Below are 24,652 nucleotides of genomic sequence, written 5' to 3'. Positions count from 1 at the left end.
TATTCAGGGTTTTTATTTTATTTTCGCCCTTGGATCAAAAACGGACTATTGGACTCAGGGGTATGCATGTATGTGCATGTATGTGCTATTCATGAAATGGCTTTCCCATAAGGGATACAGTTAACCGCTGGGCTCAACCCCTTTGTCATTTTAATGAGGCAGCCCTTGCAAAGTGCTTAATGATCCATAAAAATTCAGAGCGTTTTTGCGAGCCTCTTTCTCTCTCGCCTCCCCAAGCCTGCTCTGCTTGAACAAATCCCAGCAGAACAATCCTCAAGAAGCAAACAGCAACCTGGAGTCAATAGTTTTAGCTCTCTACGGTGCATAGTTGCTGGTAAGCCCCTCGTGGAGAACAGCAGGGTCAATGGGCATGCAAGGGAAACTCTCCTCCTCCACCATCCCTTACACATGCAACTTGGAACCACTTCTGTCCTGGGACAAATAGCAGCTTACTGGGGTGAATTTCGTCAACTGATGACTAACACTGAAGACAGAGAGGGTTAATCGTCCTGGCCCGGCCCATGTGCTAGAGTCCCGATCCTGTTTTCTCTCCCTGCAGCTGATGTTTTTTATTTAACAAATACATTAAATGTGATCATGCATTTGGACTCCAAATACGTACTTAAGTACAGTAGTTTGGTTCTTGGTTGGTTACTGCCTCTAAAGTACAAGAAAAATACACAATGTAAAACACACACACCAAATTGGGGAGATAACATCTTTATTTGGACTAGCTAGGGTTTGGAATGCTGCGGGCAAGCTTTTGAGTCACACAGGTCTCCACATCATGCTAAGTATTTGACGGGTGGAAAGGAGAGAGAAAGAAAAGAAAGTGGATGTTATTATTGTACCAAGTAATATCTTCTGCCCACTCTGAAAAAATCTAAGTCCCTCCAATAAGGTTTTGTGTTGTTGTTGTTGTTGTTGTTGTTGTTGTTGGGGGTACAGTTTGCTTTATCAAATTACAGACAGCCAATGGCTGTCAAGGCTTTATGTGACACAACCATAGCTGCCAAGTTTTCCCTTTTCACGCGAGGAAGCCTATTCAGCATAAGGGAAAATCCCTTAAAATAAGGGATAACTTGGCAGCTATGGACACAACCCTCAGAACACAAAGAAGGAAATGTCAAACATACCTTTGAGAACACAAACTTTTTAAAGGAGTAACCAGTGGTAGTACTATTATCATAAACAACTATGGTTTGTTTCATAGCTCAGTGACATTTGTATGCAGGATGTTCCTAAGTTCAGTTAAAGGAATATCTTGCTTGAGATTCTGCAGTCACTGCCCATCAATAGGCAATACTTAGCCTGATGGAACAATGAAAGTGAAAGCTTTATAATATTTAGTTTGTCTGTATCATATGTGAGAGCCAATGTGGATGCAGGTGGCGCTGTGGTCTAAAAACCACTGAGCCTCCCAGGCTTGCCGATCAGAAGGTTGGCGGTTCGAATCCCCGCGACGGGGTGAGCTCCTGTTGCTCTGTCCTAAGCTCCTGCCAACCTAGCAGTTCGAAAGCATGCCAGTGCAAGTAGATAAATAGGTACCGCTGCAGCGGGAAGGTAAATGGTGTTTCCGTGCACTCTGTTCCATTATGCCAGAAGCGGTTTAGTCATGCTGGCCACATGACCTGGAAAGCTGTCTGTGGACAAACGCCGGCTCTCTCAACCTGAAAAGCAAGATGAGCGCCGCAACCCCATAGTTGCCTTTGATTGGACTTAACTGTCCAGGGGTCCTTTACCTTTACCTTTACCTTTTTTATAGCAACATTATAATATAGGCTTCAGATGCAGGTTTACCATGTTCAAACATCCACACCTCTGTTAAACTGCATGCTCACAGGACAGACATTGTCTCAAGAGATTGCTTTGAGGCTCAAATGCAGCGAGAGAACCCCTTTCCTTGCAACCCTGAACTCCTCAGAGGAAGGATGGCATCCAATTTTTTAAACAGACAAATTTAATCCACAAAAAAGTGTTGCTATGTGGAATGCTTTTGCAGTGCCAATCAGAGTGGGGGCCAGGAGGGCCATTTGGCGCAGGCGGCCTCGGGCTCCAATGGGACCTCGGATTCAGACACCTGTTAATTTTTGGTGTTTAATAAGCTTCACAACTTACTTTTATGTGCATCTTATTAAAACATGACATACTTCCTAAGCTTAAATCTGCAAATTAAAGCAAATAAAAGGTGTGACTTGTTAAGAGACAATCTTTCTTTTTTTGGTTAAATGATATAGATTTTGTCATATGCTTAATACCAACTGTGACATTGCACGAAAGTGAGATTTTCCCTCAATAATTACTGCATTTGCACAGAAAAGGGGTAGAAATTCGTTTGTTAAATTAAAAAAAACAAGGCACATCTTACTCTCTTCTTTTACCAGCACCTTTTTTAGTTTTTAAGTGCTGACATTTTTTATTTTTATTATGGCTACGGGGCTCAAAACTTGAGAGAGCCTGTGCTGTTTGTTGCACATGCACAGGGTTCCAGTTGGCCAGCTATACTTGAGCTCTTTGGTGGAAGAATTATATACAAATCGAGTTTATGAACAAACAAGTGAGACCTGCAACAAAATGTTGCAGTGTGGAATTCTTCTGTACAGAGTGTCTGCCAGGCAGCCAGCCCCTTTTGCAGGATTCCATTGCAGGATTCCATCGAATTAACACTTGCGAGCCATATTTGATTTACTACAGTATTTGTATTCTACTTTTCCAGCAACAATGCTGAGCTGCAAGGCTGGCAAAATGGTCCTATCTTCCGCCCCTGGAATCTGCAGTTAAAGGGATTACGAAGGACCAGATCCTTATCTCCCCTACTCATCCTCATCATGGGCCAAATTTAACAAGTGGGTTAGGATTATGATCTTTGGGACTTCAAAGCACCGCACCAGGATTGGTGAGTCAGTAAGCTTGAAGTTATTGGTTGCGAGCTGATGGGCGGTGACTTCAGGCCTGCTTTCTGCAAGGATCTGCTGCACAATCAATTCCATGGGGAACCTGGCCACCCAGATGATTTAATCATGTCTCTGCTTGCCCCAAACCTGAGATCACATGAGGTGTCAAGTACGGAGCTGGTGGGTTCAGTTTGGAGAAAACAGCCTGGTGGGCAAAATAGAGTCCTGTGCTGGGCTGAATTTGGCCTGTAAGCTGGAGGTTCTGCACCTCTGAATTAGATGAAACTATGGCTCATTGAAGACTTGGTTTATGACAGCATACAGAAAAGGGAATGAGCTGCACTCATGCACCTGTTTGTTAAGCCCAAGATATGATAGCCAAACAAGATCACTGTGAAAGGCAATGCAGATTTACCTACATTGCACATTTTCATAGGATCATAAAATCATAGAATTGGAAGGAATCCTTAGGTTCATCTAGTCCAACCCCCTGCAAGGAAGGAGAGTCCGCCACCTCCCAAGGGGGTCCATTCCAGTAGAACACCTCTTACCTTGCAAGGGAAATGGGTCTATACGAATCTGCTCTGTTCCTGAAACACAGTTCTTGATTCTCAGCTTGCATTAATGTGCATGGTGACCAGAAATAAAGGAAGGCAAGGGTCTACTTATTTGTACAGAAAATGTTGGCAAGAACAATTTGCCTTGCCAGAGTAAAGACACTCAGCTCATCACAATTCCTGCTTATACAAGATCCATCTCCCCTTTGCTTCTTACACATCAGTGCAAGTGGGGAATCAAACTCTGTTGCATCGATATATAAATGCAAACCTGGCTTGCACCTTCATGCTAAATTACCTAATTGGCCAGGCATGGGTGCTCCATTCTTTCTTCCATGAGAAGGAAAATACTAAGCACATAAACTGTGAAACCCACCCCCTCCCCAATGCTGTGTTTTCACTATAGATTGAAACCCTGTGTCCTGCCTGCATCCCACTGATTTCAGCCGGATTTTATCTCACTTACTTGAGACTGGTGTGCTAATAATTCAGTCTACACAAAGTAAAATTCTACAGATTGTGTTGTTATGGTTGGGGAGGCACATGAGAAGGCACATGAGAAAACAGAGCTATATACCGTCGCACAAACCAATCTGATAAGTTTAAAGTGTGTTGTTAGATTCCAAGTCTAAACTCCAGTCCTCCTGTGATTTACAAAGATAGCGCAACAAAGCTATTCATTATCCTCTGCTGAGGGGTGCCCTATATAATTACTTTTTACCCAATGTTAAACTGTTGATGTGTTTCTCAGAGGCCATAAGAACATGGAGCCTGGTATTTAGGAAAAAATTAAATGCAAAACAGTAAGCAGGGTGATTTTAAAGCTCAATGAACATAAGCAAGTGTGAAATAAACGCTGCTGAAAGGTATTCTTCTTGTTTAAAGTCAAAAGGGCATGTGCCCATAGCAGCAATTTGAAACAGTGAAAGCACCATGCTCTGCACAGTTGAAATATAATTAAGGCATTATTGAGGAAGGGAGAATGAGAGCCAAGCGCAATAATCGCCAAGTTCATTCATCGCCAATTAAAAAGGTGGGCATTTTGCAGCACAAACCTCAGCATATGCACTCAAAGGTAACATTTCATGCAGATCAGTAATAGACCTGTTGCTACCCACTCACTTTTTAAATCTGCAAAATATTTAACACACCCTCACAACAACTCCCATTTTTCCTATTCTCTCTAGAGAGAGAATCTCCGAGAAGCCAGCCAGTCAGCCAAGGAACTTAAAACACTACTTGTTACCAGTAAAAAGTCAGCTGTTTGTCTAGTAGATTGAACCTTGCTCTCTAGGACAAGCAATGCAGTAAATGAGTTCTACATTTAAAAAAAAACTTTCCAAAATCGTGAGAAAATATTATGATGATGATCTAGCTTGGTTGGTTAGAGCAAGGTGCTGATAGCACCAAGGTCGCAGGTTCGATCCCCATATGGGACAGCTGCATATTCCTGCATTGCAGCCAGGCGTTGGACGAGGTGGTCCTGTGTCCCTTGCAACTCTGCAATTCTGTGATCTCAGCTGTTATATCCTTGCACTTTTAAACGAGACAGATTCCCATGCCAAATGACAGGTGGGGTGGAGTGTCCCCCAGCAAACAGGGTAATACATAGAACAGTGTAAAAGCTGTGCAGGACAGGCAGAAATGCAACAGGTGAAGTGTCTCCCATCACTTTCTATTCTGGGATAAACTACACCAGCTGGCTTCTTGGGCAGCTGTTACAGGAGCCTGGGTGGCTTTGGGGGAGACACAAGGAGAGGAGGAGGAGAACAACAACTACCCTTGATGGATAAATGGTCTGGCACCACATAAAGTATATTAATCTATTAATATAAAATGGCCGCTGTTCTACAGGGATGTAAATCAGGCGGATCTGTCAATCTACTTCTGCTGCACTTCAGACATGAGCAGCCAGCGATTGAGTCACCCCGTGGATTTGACTTTCCTCCAGCAGCTAGAGTATTTCCTCCTTTCCCCAAATGAGCTTTTTTTTTTTCATTCTTCCCTTCCAAACAAATGAAAAGGAGGTAAGGAAAAGCTAACAAAAACACCACCTGATGGAGCAACGCGGGAGGGAGTCTCAGGCCAGCGTTTGCTCTTTCCGCAACCGTCAGATTCAGGACTACTTCTCGCAGCTCCCACGTGGCCGCGATCAAGAGTTTTGTCGAAGTCACCAGAGGCGCTTCGAACTTTCCCCTTTTGCAGAAGACGGGGGACGCCAGTCAGATGCGTATAGGCGCGTCTCGACACACGGTCACCTGCCTGTCTCCCTCTCTCCGCACCCACACGCACAGTTCCATTTGAAGCATGGCAATGAAACAATGAACGTGGAACAGCAACTGGGCTGGGGCTGTGGATTACTCTCTGCCTATTTCTTCCAATGATTTGGTTTTTGGTTTTTTTAACAATTAAAATTAGATCAGAGGGGAGGGAACAAGTGACGGCACACACAATTACGCGCCGCCCCGTCGCACAGCCTGAGGCTGTGAACGCGAGCAGCGTTTTTTCCCCTTTTTTTGGACTCTCAGATTTTGCCATCTCAGTGCACCCCCCCCAAAAAATAATAATAATCCACATCTCACCCACCAGAGCGTTAATTTGTCTATTAATCACAGGGCAGAGGGTCTTAACCATAATGGCGCGGGCTTAGATTTAACTGGGGTTCACATTATAGGACAGGGTGCAGCTGTTTCGGAGTCTTCCTGGGCGGGTAATAGCATGATGTGGAGACCTCCTCCTCCCGCCGCCGCCCCCCCCCCATTTAAAAGGAATATCCGACAGCATAACCGGCGCGAGGGGTAGCAGTGAGCAAGATATCCGACCGTATAGCCAGCCCCAAAGGGCATTCACCCGTCTTAAATCCTGCACTCACTGAAAGGCAATTCTGTTGATTTCAGCTAAATTTCTGGGCTGTACCACTGAATTCCCGGGACTTCTGATTATAGGATCGAAGGCTCCGAATGATTTTTATTTTGGTGTGTAGGTGTGTGTGTGTGTGTGTGTGTGTGTGTGTGTGTGTGTGGAAAAGGAGCTATCTAGACTCTATTCCATAGGAAGTCCTGCAACCCCCCCCCCCTGCATGATTTCTACCTATACAGTACTCTAGGGGATCCAGCGTCCGGATTTGGGGACCTGTGCGCGCGTGCGTAATGCAGAAACATTTTGCGCCGGCGTTGCAATGAGAAGTTAGGGGGCGCGGATGAGAAAGTGGTCCGGATCCATTACGACAACTTGCGCGGTTGCTGTACTTTGGAAATACAGCATGGGAGGCCAGAGAGACTTTTCGGAGGAGATAAAGCGCACAGCTACATCGAGGTCATTTAAGCGAACAAGTGTGTTAACACTGTTCCCCAGATTTCTACATAAGCAGTCTGGTTTCCTTTCTGCAAACGTGCACAAGATCGAGGTCCGAAGGCTCCAGTCCCACGCTCGCTTACGAGGGAGCAAGACCCATGGAACGAAGTGAGGACTTTCTCCCGAGTTCAGCATGCACGTGGAGTCCCACGGAGCTCCAGTGGGGTTGGTCCCCAAGCATCGCGCGTGAGGCTGCAGCTCGACCCCAGAATGGAAGTTACTCCCGAGTAGGCTCAGCGCTTACTGCAGCCTCGGACCCGACCATGCACTAATAACCAAAGAAAGACTGCAACACTATCGAAGTGAATTGATTAGATATATATATAAATATAAAGCATCCTTGGTATTATCAGAGGCAACCTTCTCTTCCGACCGCCCCTCCTCCGCCAGCAAATTTAAACTTCTTCTTTTTCTCCACACTGTATTAAAGTTAAGAGCAAAATGCAAGTAACAAAGAACGCGGAGACAACAACAAAAAACCCCGCATGTGAACAGAATGAAGACATGATTTGATTAATTAACAGAAGGTGAAGGCATGCTTTTTAAGCGAGGCAGGACATTTGGAAGGAGGGGTGGTGAGGGTAGAAAAAGTAGCTGCAGGTTTTTCACGTTGGGGGAAAAAAAAAACAAGAAAGAGGATGAAAACTTTGTCCCAAATCGAAGGACCCTGCTACAAGAGCCGCGGGTTGTATCGTATGCAAATACGCAAGCTGACGTAAGAGATCATGTGGGTTTTGGCGTAGATCACCACCACCGATCGGAGAGGGGTTTTTTTTTAAAAAAAAAAAAATTTAATTTTTTCTCCCCAAATTGCTACTGGGGTTGTTGTTTTTGTGTGTGTGCTTGAGTGTGTGTGTGCGTGCGTGCGTGTGGTGGTGGTTGCTTTCTTTTCGCGGCGGGGGTGGGGTGGGGGGTGCGGTGGGCCGAGTGTTAAAACCGAGAGTCCCGGACCGGCTCCCCCGCGTTCTCGAACGCGCACCGAGAGTTCCATTCCGGGGAAAGTTCGTGTCTCGGCGTTCCAAAGCTTTGATCGCAGGTAAGGAAGGGGAAGGAAGAAAGAAAAAGAAAACAACGTTCGCCCTCCCTTCCTCCGCCCTTATTATTATTAGGTTTTTGGTTTGTTTGTTTTTTTAAGGAAGAAGGAACAAGGAAGTGCGGTTCTTTACCAAAAACAACCACCCTGCTGCTAAGTCCTTTGCCACATGGACTCAAGATGCTCTTTGCTTTTGCCCTGTAAGCCCGACCGATCGGGCAAGCCACTCTCGGACCTAACTTTTGCTTCCTCCGGGGGAGGAAAAAAAAAAACAGCTCCTGTTTGTTAAGAGGACTTGAGAGCGGGTGGGGAGGGGAGGAAGGCAGGGAGGGAGGGGCGTTGAAGAGAGGAAAGATTGCGAGGAAGGTGGCAAGCCGGGAGGGTACTAGGGATAAAAAAATCGGATTAAAAGGAAAACATGCACGAGTATTGGAAAGGAGGCCCTCCGTCCTCTCTTCAAGCCGATCTCAAGTTGTTGTTGTTTTAAGAGAGGAGGGGGCTGCATGCCGGGCGGGGGGGGGGAGGCAAAACAAGGAGAGAAGGCGAAGGGTTTGGTGGTGGTGTTTTTTTAAAAAAACATTAAAAATCTGTCTACGTTTCCCTATGTCGACATCAGCCACACAAAATATGGCGTCCGCTTTCGAGAAGGCGTTACGTAGAGGCGAGGAAGGCGATCTTGGAAATCCAGGCTTGGAGAAGAGGGACTCCCCCGCCCCCTCCTTTCCCCCATAACTGCAACGTTGGTGGAGCGGGTGGGGGGGCCGGACGCCTTTGCCCTTGTGTTCCCAGCGCGCCTCCTGGAAGACGGGGTCACAGTTTTAAGATGGGGAGGGGGGTGGAAATGGGGAGGGGTAGCCCCCCCCCAGGCTCCGAGTAAGCACAGGTTTTGGGCTGCAATTCCACGCACACGCCAGATTTGTCTTTCATGCAGGCACCATGACGCGCTGGGCTGCAGTCTCTCTCTCTCTCCCCGCCCCCCCTGCAACCCCGGAAAAAATCTGTAAATTGACAGGAGACGTGTTTTTTCCTCTATTAATAGGAAATAATGGCTCTGTGGAAGCCACGCATCGGGCTAACCCTCCCCCCCCCATTTCCCCACCACTACCCCATCTTCTGATAGCGGGTGGGGAGGGGCGATAATCTCTCTCTTTTTGCTAAGAAATTAAAATATCTTGCCAAACGCCTGGTGTATTCCAACGCCCTGTTTAAAAACCGAAACAAAACCCGAAATGGGAAAAAAAAGGTTACTCCTAACCGTTGTTGGTTTTACTTCCGATTTGATCCTGTGTCCAAAGATCTCCACAATCCTGGGAAATGTTAACGTGTTCTGGTCGTCATTCCACATTTCCTTTGGAGAGACTTCCAGTTCTATCTTTTCCACACAAAAAACCTTCCCCTTCCCCTCTCCTCCCCCCCCATCAGTTTTTATTTTCATAGGATTTCAATTGGACTTGCTCCTTTCACTGGGGAAAGAGAGAAAGCAACAAAGGCTACCCCAACCCCTGAGATAAAGTGCTGTGGGAGAGGCTTGGTTTTTTTTGAGGAAGTGAAGTTTTGATTTGCTGTGAAGTTCCACCTGGTTGATTGACTTCAAAGCCATGTGAGAAGGTTTGGAGCCCTAGACTTGTTTCCTGATTGCCTTTTGTTTGCCTGCTGGAGGAATTTAGTCTGCCCCCCCCCAAAAGCTGTGTAGTTGGTTGTCTTGTCTTTCCTTTTAAAGGGCACGTTGTACTTTTGGCAGCTTCAGGTTTTGAACCCTGAATTGTGGCGATCCTAATGCACTTGTTAGTTAAGAGCAGTAAGAAGCAGGCAGCTGTCAGAGCAGGTGTGAGCCTATTGCAGCAACAACAAATAATCTTTTTGCACCCTAAAGGAATCTACAGTTATTACGGCGTGTGCTCTCATAGAATTGTAGAGTTGGAAGGGACCCAAGGGTCATCTAGTCCAACCCCCTGCAATGCAGGAATTTGAAATAAAGCATCCATGGCAGATGGCCATCCAACCTCTGCTTAAAAACCTCCAAGTTAGGAGAGTCCACAACCTTTCGAGGGAGACCGTTCCACTGACGAATAGCTTTCATGGCCTAGACTCCAGTAATCAAATGTATAATGTGTCGTCCTCAGTTGATTGATATATGCATGGGCATAAAGGGGGGAGGATGTACACCAGGCATCCCCAAACTGTGGCCCTCCAGATGTTTTGGCCTACAACTCCCATGATCCCTAGCTAACAGGACCAGTGGTCGAGGAAGATGGGACTTGTAGTCCAAAACATCTGGAGGGCCGAAGTTTGGGGATGCCTGATGTAAACAGTAGGGTCAAATAGTGATGAGTGACCTTCAAAAAAAATACAGTCTGTGACGATTCAGTTAAAGCTTAAATTTGTGTAAAATAAACTGTGACCATGCACAGTAGTGGTAATTGGTGCTAATACAATCAATCACCCCAGTTTTGCTATGTTAATTAACACTTGTAGCTAGATGGGGGAACAGGAAGGGGGCAGTTTCCAGCCCCACAAAAAAGGGGGAATAAAAATGTGTGATGGGAAAAATGAGTGGGAGTATTTGGATTAAATGCAATCAAGCCAGGTTTTGAGTTGCACAGGACTTGTCTTTTCTATGTGAACGGCAGCTCTGTACAGTTTGAAATTTCTGCAGCTATCAAATCCACTTTGCCCAGTTGAAAACTGCACTCAGGTCCTGCTTGCAAGCTTCCCACAGGCTTCTTGTTGGGGACCATGAGATCAAGATGCTGGACCTTTGGCCTGATCCAGCAGGTCTTTTTTTTCTTACATTCTGAAAGCGGAATCGGGAACTTTGCTGGATTTGGTATTCACAGCTCAATCCTGGGCATGTTTATTTGAACGCTAACTTATGTGTCTAGGGCCGAAGCCTCAGTAAAGCAGGACTCTGCAACTATTGACCCACTGTGCTGCCGTTCTTAACAGGCAACAAACCTAGGAGCTTTAGCATTGTCCCATTTATGTCTACTAATCACAGTGTTCTACCTTCACGGTTAGAGGCAGAAAGCCAGTGAGTGCCAGCTGCTGGGAATCACAGGTAGAGTGAGTGTTACTGTGTTCAGGGTCCTGCTTGCGGGCTGCTTGTGGTCATCTGGTTGGCCACTGTAACCACCCTAGAGTGCTGGACAAGATGGGCCTTTGGTTTGATCCGGCACAACTGTTCTTGTGATTTTTACGCCTTGATGGAGCACTAGTTGTGCAGATCTGTAGTACAGTGGTACCTTGGTTCTCAAACGTCTTGGTTCTCAAACAATTTGGTACCCAAACATTGCAAACCCAGAAGTAAGTGTTCTGGTCTGTGAACTTTTTTTCGGAAGTCGAAAGTGCTCCGTTTTGAGTGCCACACTTCTGTTTTGAGTGTTACGCTGAGGTCTGTCTGTTTTTGCTATTTATTTTGTGTTTTTGTGGCTCTCTTTTGTGTGTGTGTGTGAGAGAGAGACTGTGTGGAACCCAGTTCAGCTACTGGTTGATTGTGTGACCGCAGTACATTGTTTATTGCTTTCATTTGGATCAATGGTCTCATTAGATAAGAAAATTCATGGTCAATTGCTGTTTGGGGGGTTGTTTTTAAAAGTCTGGAACGGATTGATCCATTCTGCATTACTTTCTATGGGAAAGCGTGCCTTGATTTTGGAACGCTTTAGTTTTGGAACGGACTTCTGGAACGGCTCAAATTTGAGAACCAAGGTAGCACTATAGAGATTTTGTGGGCAGGTATGCATTGGGTCCCAAGCTGGGCATATGCTTTGCAAGTCCCAAGTTCAGTTTCTATCATCTTGTGTTAAAGGGAATCTCAAGTAGAGAGCTGAGAACCATCTCCCCCTGAGTTTATGGAGATTGCACTGCTTGTCGGAGTTGACAGAGCTGAGCGAGATGGACCAATGGTTCACAAGACAGTCTTTAAATGCCCAGGGGTGGTCAGTAGAGGTCCCTGAATCACATCAGCACTGGAGTAAGTTACTGGAGTGAGAAACCCTTGTGGTTTCTCACTACACGCTCCAAAGTTGTCATTTGCTCCATTAAGAGAAATGTGTGGGTACCTATAATTGTTCCCAAACAGGACAAAATACTGTAGAAACTTCAGAGGAGAGGGAGCAATTTTCTAGGGGGGGATGGCTGAAAGGAAAGGACAGAAAAGAAGTTGTGGTCCCAACAGGGGACATACCGTACACAAACAAGACAGCTAGGCTATAGAGAAATGCAAAGATACAGGAAGTCTGACCATCAACATCATTGTCTGTTTGGTGTTCATGTAGGACAGCTTCAAATGCTTCTATATAGTCCTAAGTTCCAAGTTTCCTATTACTGAGCTATTTTTAATACAGTGTGCTTAAATTCATTGTTGCTCTGGCAATAAGAACAACAACAATCATTTTAAAAAATGGGAACAGAGGAACTGAGATTTATGAAGCATGGAAGCCGTAGCTGATGGGAGAGTGAGGTGTCAGAAGCCAGGGGGTTTTCTTGACCCTTTAAAAAGCCCATAGCCATAGAAGAAGAGGACACCACCCACTTCGGCTTGTCTTAAACCCCTCTGGTTCCAGCAGGACAGGAGCATGTCTAAGAGGGTTCGGCAATTATAGCTTAAATTTAATAGAATTGAGGTTTTTTCCAGTCATTCTGGAAATCGCTATCATATCCTGGAATTTTCCATTTCCTGAACAGAAACAGCTTTCCAACATAATATTCAACTTTTCTATCATTCTGTGTAAAAGTAAAGAATAAACCATTCCCCCTCCCCATTTTTATTTCTGCCAACAGCTGTGTAAAATCAGGAATTACAATACACTTTTACTGTTCCAAGCAGTTCTTTAAAAAATGTGAACTTTCCCTGACGTGCTTCAAGAAGCATTTACTCACAACAAATGCTTGGTACCTCGGTTCTCAAATGCCTTAGTACTCAACTTGGAACCCAAACACTGCAAACCCGGAAGTAAGCCTTCTGGTTTGCGAACTTTTTTTGGAAGCCGAACGTGCTCCGTTTTAAGTGTTATGCTTCCGTTTTGAGTGCCACACTTCAGTTTTGAGTGTTACGCTGAGGTCTGTCTGTTTATGCTATTTATTTTGCGTTTTTGTTTTTGTGACTGTGTGGAACCCAGTTCAGCTACTGATGGATTGATTGTATGACTGCAGTACATTGCTTATCACTTTCATTTTGTGGATTGATGGCCTCCTTAGATAGTAAAATTCATGTTAAATGGCTGTTTTAGGGGTTGTTTTTGAAAGTCTGGAACAGATCAATCCATTTTGCATTACTTTCCATGGGAAAGCGCGCCTTGGTTTTGGAACGCTTTGGTTTTGGAACAGACTTCCGGTACGGATTAAGTTTGAGAACCAAGGTAGCACTGTAGAAATAAGTGAAGAAGCGTCCGTATATAATAGCAAGTGGCTTCACACTTTGCTTCCCCTTGCTCTTTCTCCGTGTCATTGGATGTAGCTAAAGCAGGGGTGGTGAATCTGTGGCCTGGCCTTCCATATGTTGATGGACTACAACTCCCATCATCCCTGACTATTGGCCATGCTGGTTGGACCTGATGGAAGTAGGAGCTCCCAAGAACATCTAGAAGGCAACAGATTCTGTACCCCAAGCTAAAGGGATGAAACGAGGAAACAACATGAATAAGTTTGTCCAAATATTATTTCTATAAATGGATATGTTTCAACGTTTCTGTGATTAAAATCAAACTCAAGGCAGCTTTCAGATAAAGCTACTGTATAGGTCACGGCAAAAGTCTTGTGGCCTCTTATAGTATAGACAGTGCTATGGAGAATTGTGGGGGGACAACCCCAGAAAACTAGGAGGGAGGTGGAATAGAGCTGGAATACGCTCCAGATGTGGACTGCAGCTTCCATCTGATGGAGGTTATAGACCAAAACATCTGGAGGCAACCACACTGGCTACTCTCGGAACAGAGTTTCTTAGCTGGGTTGCTGGAACCCTAAACAAGGGCTCTCCATACCAAGCAATTTGTTGTATGTCTGACTTGGGTCCCATAATCTAGCAAAAACAGGGGTCCCTGTGGAGATGATTCCATATACCAAGAAGGTTTAAAAACAAAAAAGAGAAACTTATAAATGTGTGAGGGCGGGGGGAACCTGCAGTTTTTTTGTATACTCTTCCACAGTTGTCTCTCTGGTTCCGCCTCCCCAGCTTCTGAGCTATCAATATAGAACTGTGTCTTTGTTGACATAGAAATTAACACTGCCTAGAATTGGTGATATGTAGGCCATGAAGGTTTGCACCTTTTCCATCTGTTTTCAAGGATTGAGGTGATTTCATTAGCGCTTGCCCTAGTTGCTCCCTGACGTCTGGTCCAGTCGGAATATTTTGTGTCATTCCACCCACTTTACATCTGGTTTTATGCAGAGATGTGAAATGGCAGGAGAAGGTGTTGGAAAAGTGGAAATTGGTAAGGATAAACAGGGTCTCGCCTCACAAGACAGAGCGAGTTGACAAAACTCAGCTCTGTCTTTTATACAGTGGTACCTCGGTTTATGAACACAATTGGTTCCGGAAGTCTGTTCATAAAACTGAAGCGTTCATAAACTGAAGCGAACTTTCCCATTGAAAGTAATGGAAAGTGGATTAATCTGTTCCAGACGGGTCTGCGGAGTACTCAACCTGAAGCGTACTTAACCCGAAGCATGGGTGTAATTGGTTCCGGAAGTCTGTTCATAAACTGACGTGTTCATAAACTGAAGCGAACTTTGAAAGTAATGGAAAGTGAATTAATCCGTTCCAGATGGGTCCGCGGCGTTCGTAAACCGAAAATTCGTAAACCGAGGTGTTCATAAACCGAGGTTCCACTGTACACGCATATTTATATGAATCACGACACGTAGAAAACCAATATTACAGAGGTTAGGCTCAGAACTTTCTTTATGTGACATGCTACTTTTCTAACCAATTTAACCCCCCCCCTTTGTAATGTTTCCAGTTACAGGCTTCAATTACTGTTTGCTCCGAATTCATTTTCCCCCAGTGCAAAAGACTGGAATATTATATGTTTAAGAAATTAATTTATGTTGTAATTGGGGTCATAATGGCTGAGTCGTAATTGTTATTCCTGTTGGCTTGTTTTTGAGAACAGCTATAATATAACTTATAAAACACTTGTTTTTGCTTATAACTGGAAGTATAAAATTGGGCTGTCCTAGTAGGCTATTTGTCTTTGTAACATGGGGAAACATTCAAATATGCATTCCTGACCTCCAGTCTTAAGTAATACCATTGAGGACCAGTTTTATCCCATGATCTTCTCTTTGAGAAGATTAGCTGTTATTCAGCTAAGCAGTTAGCTTGACTTGGGTGTCATAGTTTACTGTGATGACAGTTAGTGTAGGGGGAGCCTTGGACTTGTGCTACCCACATCCTTCCTATAGTGTGGCTGAGAGGAGATGCTCAAAAGCATTTGTTTCTGTTTTGGATCATCCGAACCTGACAAATTATGGATAATTTTAACTGAAGTCAGTGGAAATTGGGGCAGCTTCAAACTGGTTTCTGAACCTGGTTTATTTTAACCAATTGTAGTTAAAACTAACCACAGTTTAGAGTTTGAACAACACACTAAACTGTGTTTAACCTAAATATTTTGTGGTTTTAAAATGCAAGGCTAATTAATGCCTCTACATACCAGCATAGCTGCCAAGTTATCCCTTTTTTTAAGGGATTTTCCCTTATGCTGAATAGGCTTCCTCGCGAGAAAAGGGAAAACTTGGCAGCTATGACATACCAGTCCTAGGCATGTAAGTTTTACTGAGTTCACTGGGGCTTCCTCCCAAGTAACAGAGAAAAGGTTACTTAATTGGAAGCAAATACCTTTTGAAATTGACTGTTTCACATTTCTTAAGCAGATGAAACTCTCATTAGGCCGCAGGCTTTGTCACAATGTGTGCATTTTATCAAGATCTACAGTATCCTTTTACTGTGTGATACTTTGTAAACAGAGCTCTGGCCTAGATAGGTTTACTGCTTCTTTATTCCTGCCTAGTTAGCAATCGGTTAGCCTCTTTCTTTTGTCCCAGGTTATTTTACCCAGCCCTCGGTTTTCACGAGCCCTTCCTGCAAAAACCACAAAGCTCCAAGAAATCAATTAACAACAGACAGCCAAGGCGAAATGCAATTTAGGTCATCTGCAGCCAGCAGGAAAGAGAGAGGTGGTGGCATCCTGTGAACACATACAGTACTGAGTTTGTCTATTGGCCTGTCTAGTCCAGTCCAGTCTGCTCTGATTGACACTGGCTCTTCTGTGTCTCAGAGGGAGGGTCTTCCCTACCACCTGTTACCCAATATCACTTTAATTGAAGGTGCCAGGAACTGAATATGGAAACTTCTATCTTCTGCCACTTAGCTGCAGCCTAGGGAGTGCTGGAGAAATTGTTGTTCAGCATTTAATGCAGACTTAAATAGCCACTTAGATGGTAATCTGTGGCAAGCAAAAGTTCCCTCCAGGTGACAAGACAGGGAAGCTCTACAGAAGTTTTTCACCTATTAAGTTGTACTTGAATATATGGGCAGGTACAGTGGTTTTGTAGACTTGTTTGCAAGGCCAACAAATTGGTGTTGGGCTAAAGTCCGAGTGCGTTTGACTTGCTTTGGCGTGGTGAAAAAGAAATAGCCTCGGATTTCTCTTTGGTGGTGAAGCCATCCAGCTTCCAGGAAAGAACTACCGGTACTCGCTCCTCCCTGCCCATGTTAAAGGAAATGGGGAGTGAATTTTTGTTCCAGAGTTCAAAGAAGCCTCATGAAGTGGGCAGGGCTGTGTCAGGCAAATCATGGTGATGCCATAGGCATGCATAATAATCGTGGTTTGAAATTAGCAGGGCGCCAGGCACACTTTGCACCTAAGGATTCTCTGTTTGCGAGCACCTCAAAAAGTCTGGGTGCCATTATTATTATTATTGCACCTGGCTGACATGCAAGAATTACTGAAATGTATGTGCTTTATAGCCTCAAAGTATATGTTAAGGATAGACAATGCATTAAGGAGTTTAACAATAAAGAGTAGAGTGTTTGGAAAACTGAAGTATTGTACCAATATTTTTTAGTGCAAGGAAGCACCCAATTAAACATGTATTAACAATTTCTGCTAAAAGCCTGATATTAACAAGGTGTCACTTACATGAATTGCGTATTGGTTCATGATTATCAAAATAAGAAATAAAAAGTGTTGCCAACAACACACACACACAACCCAGTGGCGACTACTAGACAGTCTGTTTTTGGTGCCCACAACCCAGGTCCCAGAAGCAATTTGACTCCTAGCTTTTCTATCCCAGTTTCTAATAAAGGAACGGAGAGGCGAGCAGATATAGTTGTTCCCTGACAACCAGGATATTTGAAGGGTGGCGTTTTTCCCTGAGATGCAGCTCTGAAAAAGGGGGCAATGAAGGACTGTTGGAGCGTTACTGCTTCTTCCAGGCTACAGTTTATGGTAGCTTTGAGTTCCTTTGCATGCAGAAGATCCCGGTTCAATAATCAATACCCCCAGATAGCAAGACATCCGCTTAAAATCCTGAAAAGGGTGTTGCTGCCGCGCTGCTCAAAGTAGACATTGCTGGCCTTGCTAAACTGATGTCTGTCTTCATGTGTCTTCCATGTGTTTTTCAGGAGGGGATGGGAGACTAGGGTGGGCTACAGTTTCCCCTCACCCCTCTTCCAGCAAGCAACTTCTACTCAAACCGCAAATCTTGTTTTTAAAGAGAAAGACAGCTCTTAATTAGATTCCTGGCCGGCATTTAAATTCTCTCGGTGCTGTACCATTGGCAGAAATATGCAAGCACATCTCTTTCAGCTAAAGGAACTGTAGATTGGAAAAGTACTTGAGAGCTAGTTCATTACTTCTTTGCTTTCCGTGGCGAATTAATTAGATTGCCTCTCTCCCCTAAAATCTCTCCCCCCCTCTCTTCCCCCGCCTCCCCACCCTCAAAGCTGCCAGCTTCAATTTTTGATTAATTTTACTTTGGAAGTTCATATTGCCTTTAGTAGCAGCAGCAGCCTCGTTGATTGATCTTAACTCATTATAGTTGTTTATATCCAACCGTAGCTTGCTTTGCACCAGGAACCATGGGTCTGTGGCCCTCTTGATGTTGGGCTGCATGATGTGGGAGTTGAAGACCCAAAATTACCCCCCCCCCATTGTTTTCCCCAAGAGTCACTTTCTCACTGTCGCAATGGTTTTTGTCTCCCTTTTCACAAATATGTGAATGTGATTAACTAGGGGCTGTGTCCCTGCTCACTCCTCTCCCCAGGCCCATTGCCACTCCCTCCTATTGACCCCCTAGAGTCCCTCCTTCTTACCCCATACCACTATCTCTGCCCCCATCCCTCAGCCCAAACACTGAGGTACAATGCTGTGGGGAAAGCATGTGAAAAATAACAAGGTACAGTATACCACAGCACATTCTAGACTTCACACATTTATCATCGCATCAGCCTTGCAGATTTGCATTGGCTCCCAGTACATTTCCAAGCACAATTCAAACTGTTGGTGCTGACTTTTAAAGCCCTAAATGCCTTGTATACCTGAAGGAGCGTCTCCCCCCCCCCAATCGTTCCGCCTGGACACTGAGGTCCAGCGCCGAGGGCCTTCTGGCGGTTCCCTCAATGCAAGAAGTGAAGCTACAGGGAACCAGGCAGAGGGCCTTCTCGGTGGTGGCACTCTCCCTGTGGAATGCCCTCGCATCAGATGTCAAAGATATAAAGAACTACAGTGGTACCTTGGTTGTCAAACTTAATCTGTTCCAGGAATCCATTCGACTCCCAAAACCATTCGAAAACCAAGGTACAGCTTCCGATTGGCTGCAGGAGCTTCCTGCACTCAATCAGAAGCTGTGGAAGCCGCGTCGGACATTCGGCTTCCAAAGAAATAACGTTCGAAAACCGGAATACTTATTTGCGGGTTTTCGGCGTGCGGGCGGCAAAACGTATGAGTACCAAGGCATTCGAGAACCAAGGTACGACTGTACAAAACTTTTAGAACACAACTGAAGGTAGCCCTGTATCAGGAAGTTTTTAATGTTTGACATTTTATTATGTTTTTATATGTGCTGGAAGCAGCCCAGAGTGGCTGGGGAAACGTAGCCAGATGGGCGGGGAATAATAATAATAATAATAATAATAATAATTCTGCTTGTGGATCTGCCATGGGCACCTATTGGATAGTGTCTGTGACATCACGGATAATGTGTATTTCTCCCATGCTGCTCCCTAGTTTCTCATTTTGGGCATGTTTCTGGAGGAAAAACAGCCTTCCTCAAAAAGAGTTCTAATGCTTTCAGTGTTTAAAATCTACGCAGTGTGTTTGTAAGTTTCCCTGTTCTGTTTCCTTTCACTTTTATCATTTTCCTTCTAACATTTTCCTTTCCTTTCATAGCAACGGGAGGTGCAACAAGGTAGCATCTCAAAGGCGTTCTTGTTGCCCCCCTCCTTGCAACAGGTGCCATTCTTTACTTTCATTGGTGCTGGGGAGCTGGGGTTGCTTCTGCTCTGAAACACATGCCCCAATTATTCACATCCACTTTGGCAACCCAGGCCTTTTGTTGATACATAAATCGATAAGGAAATTGGATCATGTAATGCAGTTCTAATGTGAACTGCCATCAGATGAAAAATCATTCTGATGTATTGCAAGCCGGTGTGTACAGAGGGGTGCCTGGGGCATGCATTCCTTGCCCCCATACTGATTATTTTATTGTGATATTTAATGCACGGGAGTTGTTTTTCAAACTGCATTCTCAGTGAAAAGATGATTGACTGCAGAGAGGTGCTTCCCTGACAAAACAGTCACTACTACTGGGTAGCTGCCTTATTTGTGAATTGGATCACGCAAGGCATTGGCCATTGAGCATCATTCTTCCTGTTCTTCCTCGGCTGTGTGCAGCTCTGGATAATGTTGGGTGGCTTCTCCTAGGGCAGGGGTGCAGGTAGCAGCTTTGCATGGCCTACTTTGTTCAGGGCCAGCATCTGGAGTTGGCAGGGATGCTGGGCCTTGGAGAGACCTGTTGTTGCTGCTCCTGCTGCCTCTGCCACGAAACCCTGGCCTCCCTTGGCCCCACTAGATACCTCACATGACATGGATCCGCCTGTTTTCTGCTACCAGTCGCTTACCACCTCTTCTCTCTCGATGCATTTTCTGGATGCAGAGCTGCTCCTTGGCTGGGTAGCTGCAAAGTCTCCAAGATGCAATACCCACCAGTGTCAATGTTAGGCATTGCATCTTGGGAAATCTGCCGCAGAGCTATATAGTCTTCCCACCACAGAGCCAAGTAGTGCTACACAGGGGCGTAGGGAGACGCTGCGACACCCGGGGCGGCAAATTGCCATGCATCCGGGGGCGCGATGTCGCTACGTAACGACGCATGCGTGTTACATAACGATGCATGCGTCGTTACGTAGCGCCGGATCCCTTAAGGGCCACCGAGCGAGTGCGGAACACCGTGGAGCCGCCACATGCCAGCGGCACCCCGAACGGACTGCGCATTTGCAGGCGGAGGCGAGGGGCGGGCTAGGGAGGCCGAGTGTCTGTCACACACACCCCAGGGCGTCGCTCGGGGTGGACCGCCCCCCTGCCCCCCTGCTTGCTCCGCCCCTGATGCTACAGCTGGGGAGATGAGTGACTGGCAGCCACTGCCACACTGTTGATGCATGCCAGTGACCTCCAAAGTCTGCTGTTTGCTTAGTAAAGGCAAACTTTGGCAGCTATCAATCAAACCAGATGCCAAACATAGGCTCAGAAGGGAAGACATAGAATTAAGGGTCGAGGTGCCTCAACACATTCTCAACCCAGGATCTTTTCCTTCTATATAAACAATTAGCTTCATCCACTCCTGGGTTCCCCCACCACACACCCAGTCCAATTTAGGGGGATAAATTATTCTTATTCTTTATTTATACCCTGCCTTTTGCACCTGACAGAGACTCAGGTGGCTTACAGATAAAATAGGAACAACTAAAAACATTGTGGGGACGATGACGGCACAAGAAGCCATTAAACATCAATAAAACTAAAACTATATAAATATTAAAGGTCTATTAAAAAATACAGTGGTACCTCTACTTACGAATAACTATACTTACGAATGTTTCTACTTACGAACGGAGCTCCGTCCGCCATCTTGGATGCGGTTTAGATAGGATTTTTTCTACTTACGAATTTTAAGATAGGGTTGCTTCGACTTACAAATTTTTTCTCCCAATGCATTCCTATGGGATTCAACTTACAATTTTTTTCGACTTACAAATGTGCGTTCGGAACGCATTAAATTTGTAAATAGAGGTACCACTATACATGTTATTACAATCAAAACAACATGGCACCAGCCTTTTCATTAAGAGCAGTCAGTTACCCAAAGCCTGATGGAACAAGATACAGTTGTACCTTGGATCTCAAACGCCTTGGCTCCCAAACAAATCAGCTCCTGAACGATCGAAACCCGGAAGTGAGTGTTCCAGTTTTCAAACGATTTTCAGAAGCCGAATGTCTGCCATGGCTTCCGATTGGCTGCAGGAGCTTCCTGCAGCCAATCAAAAGCTGTGCTTTGGTTTTGGAAGTTGAATGGACTTACGGAACAGATTCCATTCAACTTCCAAGGTCTGACTAGTCGGAGGGACAGCAAGGAGGGAGCCAGTCTAGCTTCTCTAGGGAGGGAGATCCAACTTTTCGTTGATTGGGATGGGCTGTTTAGTATCCAGAAGGCCTCTCTTCTCTCCGCAAGGACAGAGTTTCCACATCAGTCAAGGTAAAGTTAACAGGGTTCACTCTTTTCAAATCCTTTGCAAGTCCCAGTTCTGTGTCTGAAATCTTTAAAAAAAAATTGCTGGGCAGTGTTGCACCAGTCGTTCTTTGTCTCCATTTTGTTATCGCTCCACCGAGAGTTGCTTTTGCCTCTGTGATTCTGATTATTGCTTGAATAATAACTGACAAGTCAATTGGAGTGAGATTTGAGAAGACTCTTTTATAGAAAAATGTGTTCTTCAACCCCAAACCAGGTTTATTAAAGGCTTTTGTTCCCTGAACCAAACACCATTGCATTGCCTCAGTGCAGCCGTTGCTTGCGGTTGTCATAGCCACATGAGTTGAAGCACCCAAACACAGCAACAAGGAGCTATAGCTTGGTTTTCTGCAACTGGGTGCCTGTCATCCAGCTGTTTCAAACTACAACTTTTCTCCACCCCAGACAGCACAGCCAAATACTGTGAACACTAAAATTCTCATTCTGCAACTGACTAGCTGACTCATTAGCATATATTTATTTGTTGTTGTTTTTTCAAAAGACTTACAGCATATCACTTCTTTGATTTCATAGGCCTGATGTGGATTTTAATTGCAAAGTGTAATTACCTTGTGCTTAAAATGTTTTAACTATCATAAAAAAGGGCTCAACTGTCATAATAGAGAGCTATAAACTCATTAAGGGTATAAGAAGCATAGATTACTTTTTAAGGCAACAAGAGGCAGAATCCCTTTTGTTAAGTTGGGGTCTGTACCTGGAAACTTTAGCAAGGATTAAGGAACCTGTAGCTCTCTAGATGGCTGGTGTATCAGCCGATTGCTTTTACTGTATGGTTTTTATGGATTTGATATATTAATTGTGCAAATTGCCTTGGAACCTATTTTGGTGAAGGGCGATACATTGATGGTTAAAATACAATGTTATTGTTTATTCTGTTGGTTAGTTGCCTAACACCGAGTGGTCTCCAGGCAACTCACAACAATTTTGAAACATGCAAAAATCTTAAGGCAACTAATATAAAACGACATTTTAACATTGCCAAAAACACTAACAACAGCACAAATATGCAGTAATTAGAGCATAGCAACTAGGACATCATGTTGTTGTTGTTTAGTTGTTTAGTCGTGTCCGACTCTTTGTGACCCCATGGACCAGAGCACGCCAGGCACTCCTGTCTTCCACTGCCTCCCGCAATTTGGTCAAACTCGTGTTCGTAGCTTCAAGAACACTGTCCAACCATCTCGCCCTCTGTTGTCCCCTTCTCCTTGTGCCCTCAATCTTTCCCAACATCAGGGTCTTTTCCAGGGAGTCTTCTCTTCTTATGAGGTGGCCAAAGTATTGGAGCCTCAGCTTCACAATCTGTCCTTCCAGTGAGCACTCAGGGCTGATTTCCTTCAGAATGGATAGGTTTGATCTTCTTGCAGTCCATGGGACTCTCAAGGACATCATATGTCATCTAAAAGTAAGCAATATCTTCTCACGATATCTGGATGGGGGTCCTGTGGCTAGCACTCTCATTATTTATTTATTTATTTATTTTAACCTTTAAATCACGAACTTTGTCAAAAGACCACCAGTTCTAGGCTCTACATTTACAACATAATAAACTTGATATGTCAGTACATAACATAACATCCAGACGATGCAAATTAAAACAGTTATGCAGTACAAATACAATTCAGTAATATGAACCATGCACCCCAATAGATAATACACAATAGTGCATAATATATAACGAACATAATAACTAAATACGAAGCAGCAGTGTCCAAATTATGCGCAGTATCATCCCGGCAGTAAATTTTACAACCCTGTGAAATACAGAGCCTCATAACATGTTATGACCCACTTAAATTGGATGCAACTATTAAACATAATGCACATGTAATAGGAATAGCCTCTTGAAAAATGAGGGGGGAAATAAGCAGCAGGATATCTAAAATTCAGAAACAGTATACAGTACTGTACATCTTTCTCTGCAAAGCTGGGTGAGGGTTGTCAGAGGAACCCTATGTCCCCTCTGAAGACTACAATTCCCAGAGTTCCTTGAGAAGAGGGGTTGATTTGTAGCTCTGTGAGGAGACAAGGCACCTCCTAACAGGGGCGTACCCAGGATCAAAACTAGGGGGGGGCAAGCCATGGTCATTCAGGGGCGGGGCCAAGACACGGGAGGGGAGGGGCCACGAAGTGGGAATGTGGGCGGGGCTACGGAGCCCAGGTGAAACTGACCTTTTTTAGGGAGCTGACACCACGCTTACACATTATCTCTGCTTGGGAAAATAAAACAGGAAACATAAACAAACCTCAGTCAGTAAAGCATGAGACTCTTAATGTTGTGGTTTCAAGCCCCATGTTGGGCAAAATATTCCTGCATTGCAGGGGGTTGGACTAGATGATCCTGGTGGTTCCCATCCAACTATGTGAATGATTCTGTTGTATCTGAAGGGCTGTTCACAGGAAAGATAGAGCAAACTTGTTTTGGGAGAGATGCTTGTGCTGTGATTCCTGCACTGGAGGGGGTTGGTCTAGAGGACCCTCAGGGGTCCCTTCCAACCATCTAGTTCTGTGATCCTATGATTAAAATACTCCAATAAATATAAAAACAGGCTTCTCTGTGGCAGTCACTGGAAAGGGCTCCAGGGGCGGCCATCCCACAGAAAGTTTGGTATGTGCCCTGCCAAACCACCCTCTAGCCCAATCCCCATTCACCAGGTGAGACCTGGTGAGCTGAAGGAGTGCTCTGCAGTGGCAATGGGGCTGCCCAGGAGAGCTTGGCTGGGGATCTATCTATACCTATCTATAGGGCTGATTCATTTTATCTTAGGTAGGATTTAAAGATTAATAAACTGCCAGTGATCAAATCAAACCCAGCTCCTAATTTTAACCCCTCACCCCTCCTGGGAAGAAGAGAAATAAGGGGGGCAGGTGGAGAAGGTCATATGCAGATCTTCAGACATATTTTCTCTCCAGCAAAGACTTGATAGGTGAGGTGCCTTCTGTTCTTACAAAACTTGATTCCCCCCCCCCACTTTAAAACGTACAAAAAGTTAAAATGCTGA

General features: G+C 44.8%; 1 protein-coding gene across 2 annotated transcripts in view; it reads left to right on the top strand.

Annotated features, from left to right (window-relative positions):
* The first annotated feature begins 7,346 nt into the window (after positions 1–7,346).
* Positions 7,347–24,652, top strand: part of ZHX2 (zinc fingers and homeoboxes 2) — a 59,691-nt gene continuing 42,385 nt past the window's right edge. Inside the window, exon 1 of one of the 2 annotated variants that reach the window (XM_060277649.1) lies at positions 7,347–7,841. The gene's annotated coding sequence lies outside the window, so the exon portion shown is untranslated. The remainder of the gene's footprint in view (positions 7,842–24,652) is intronic. The other variant, XM_035124552.2, reaches the window with a different exon arrangement.

This window comes from Zootoca vivipara, chromosome 8 (assembly GCF_963506605.1).
Source record: "Zootoca vivipara chromosome 8, rZooViv1.1, whole genome shotgun sequence".
Taxonomy (NCBI): Eukaryota; Metazoa; Chordata; class Lepidosauria; order Squamata; family Lacertidae; genus Zootoca; species Zootoca vivipara.
The sequence above is the reverse complement of the archived record's forward strand: the minus strand, read 5'-3'. Positions and strand labels throughout refer to the sequence as shown.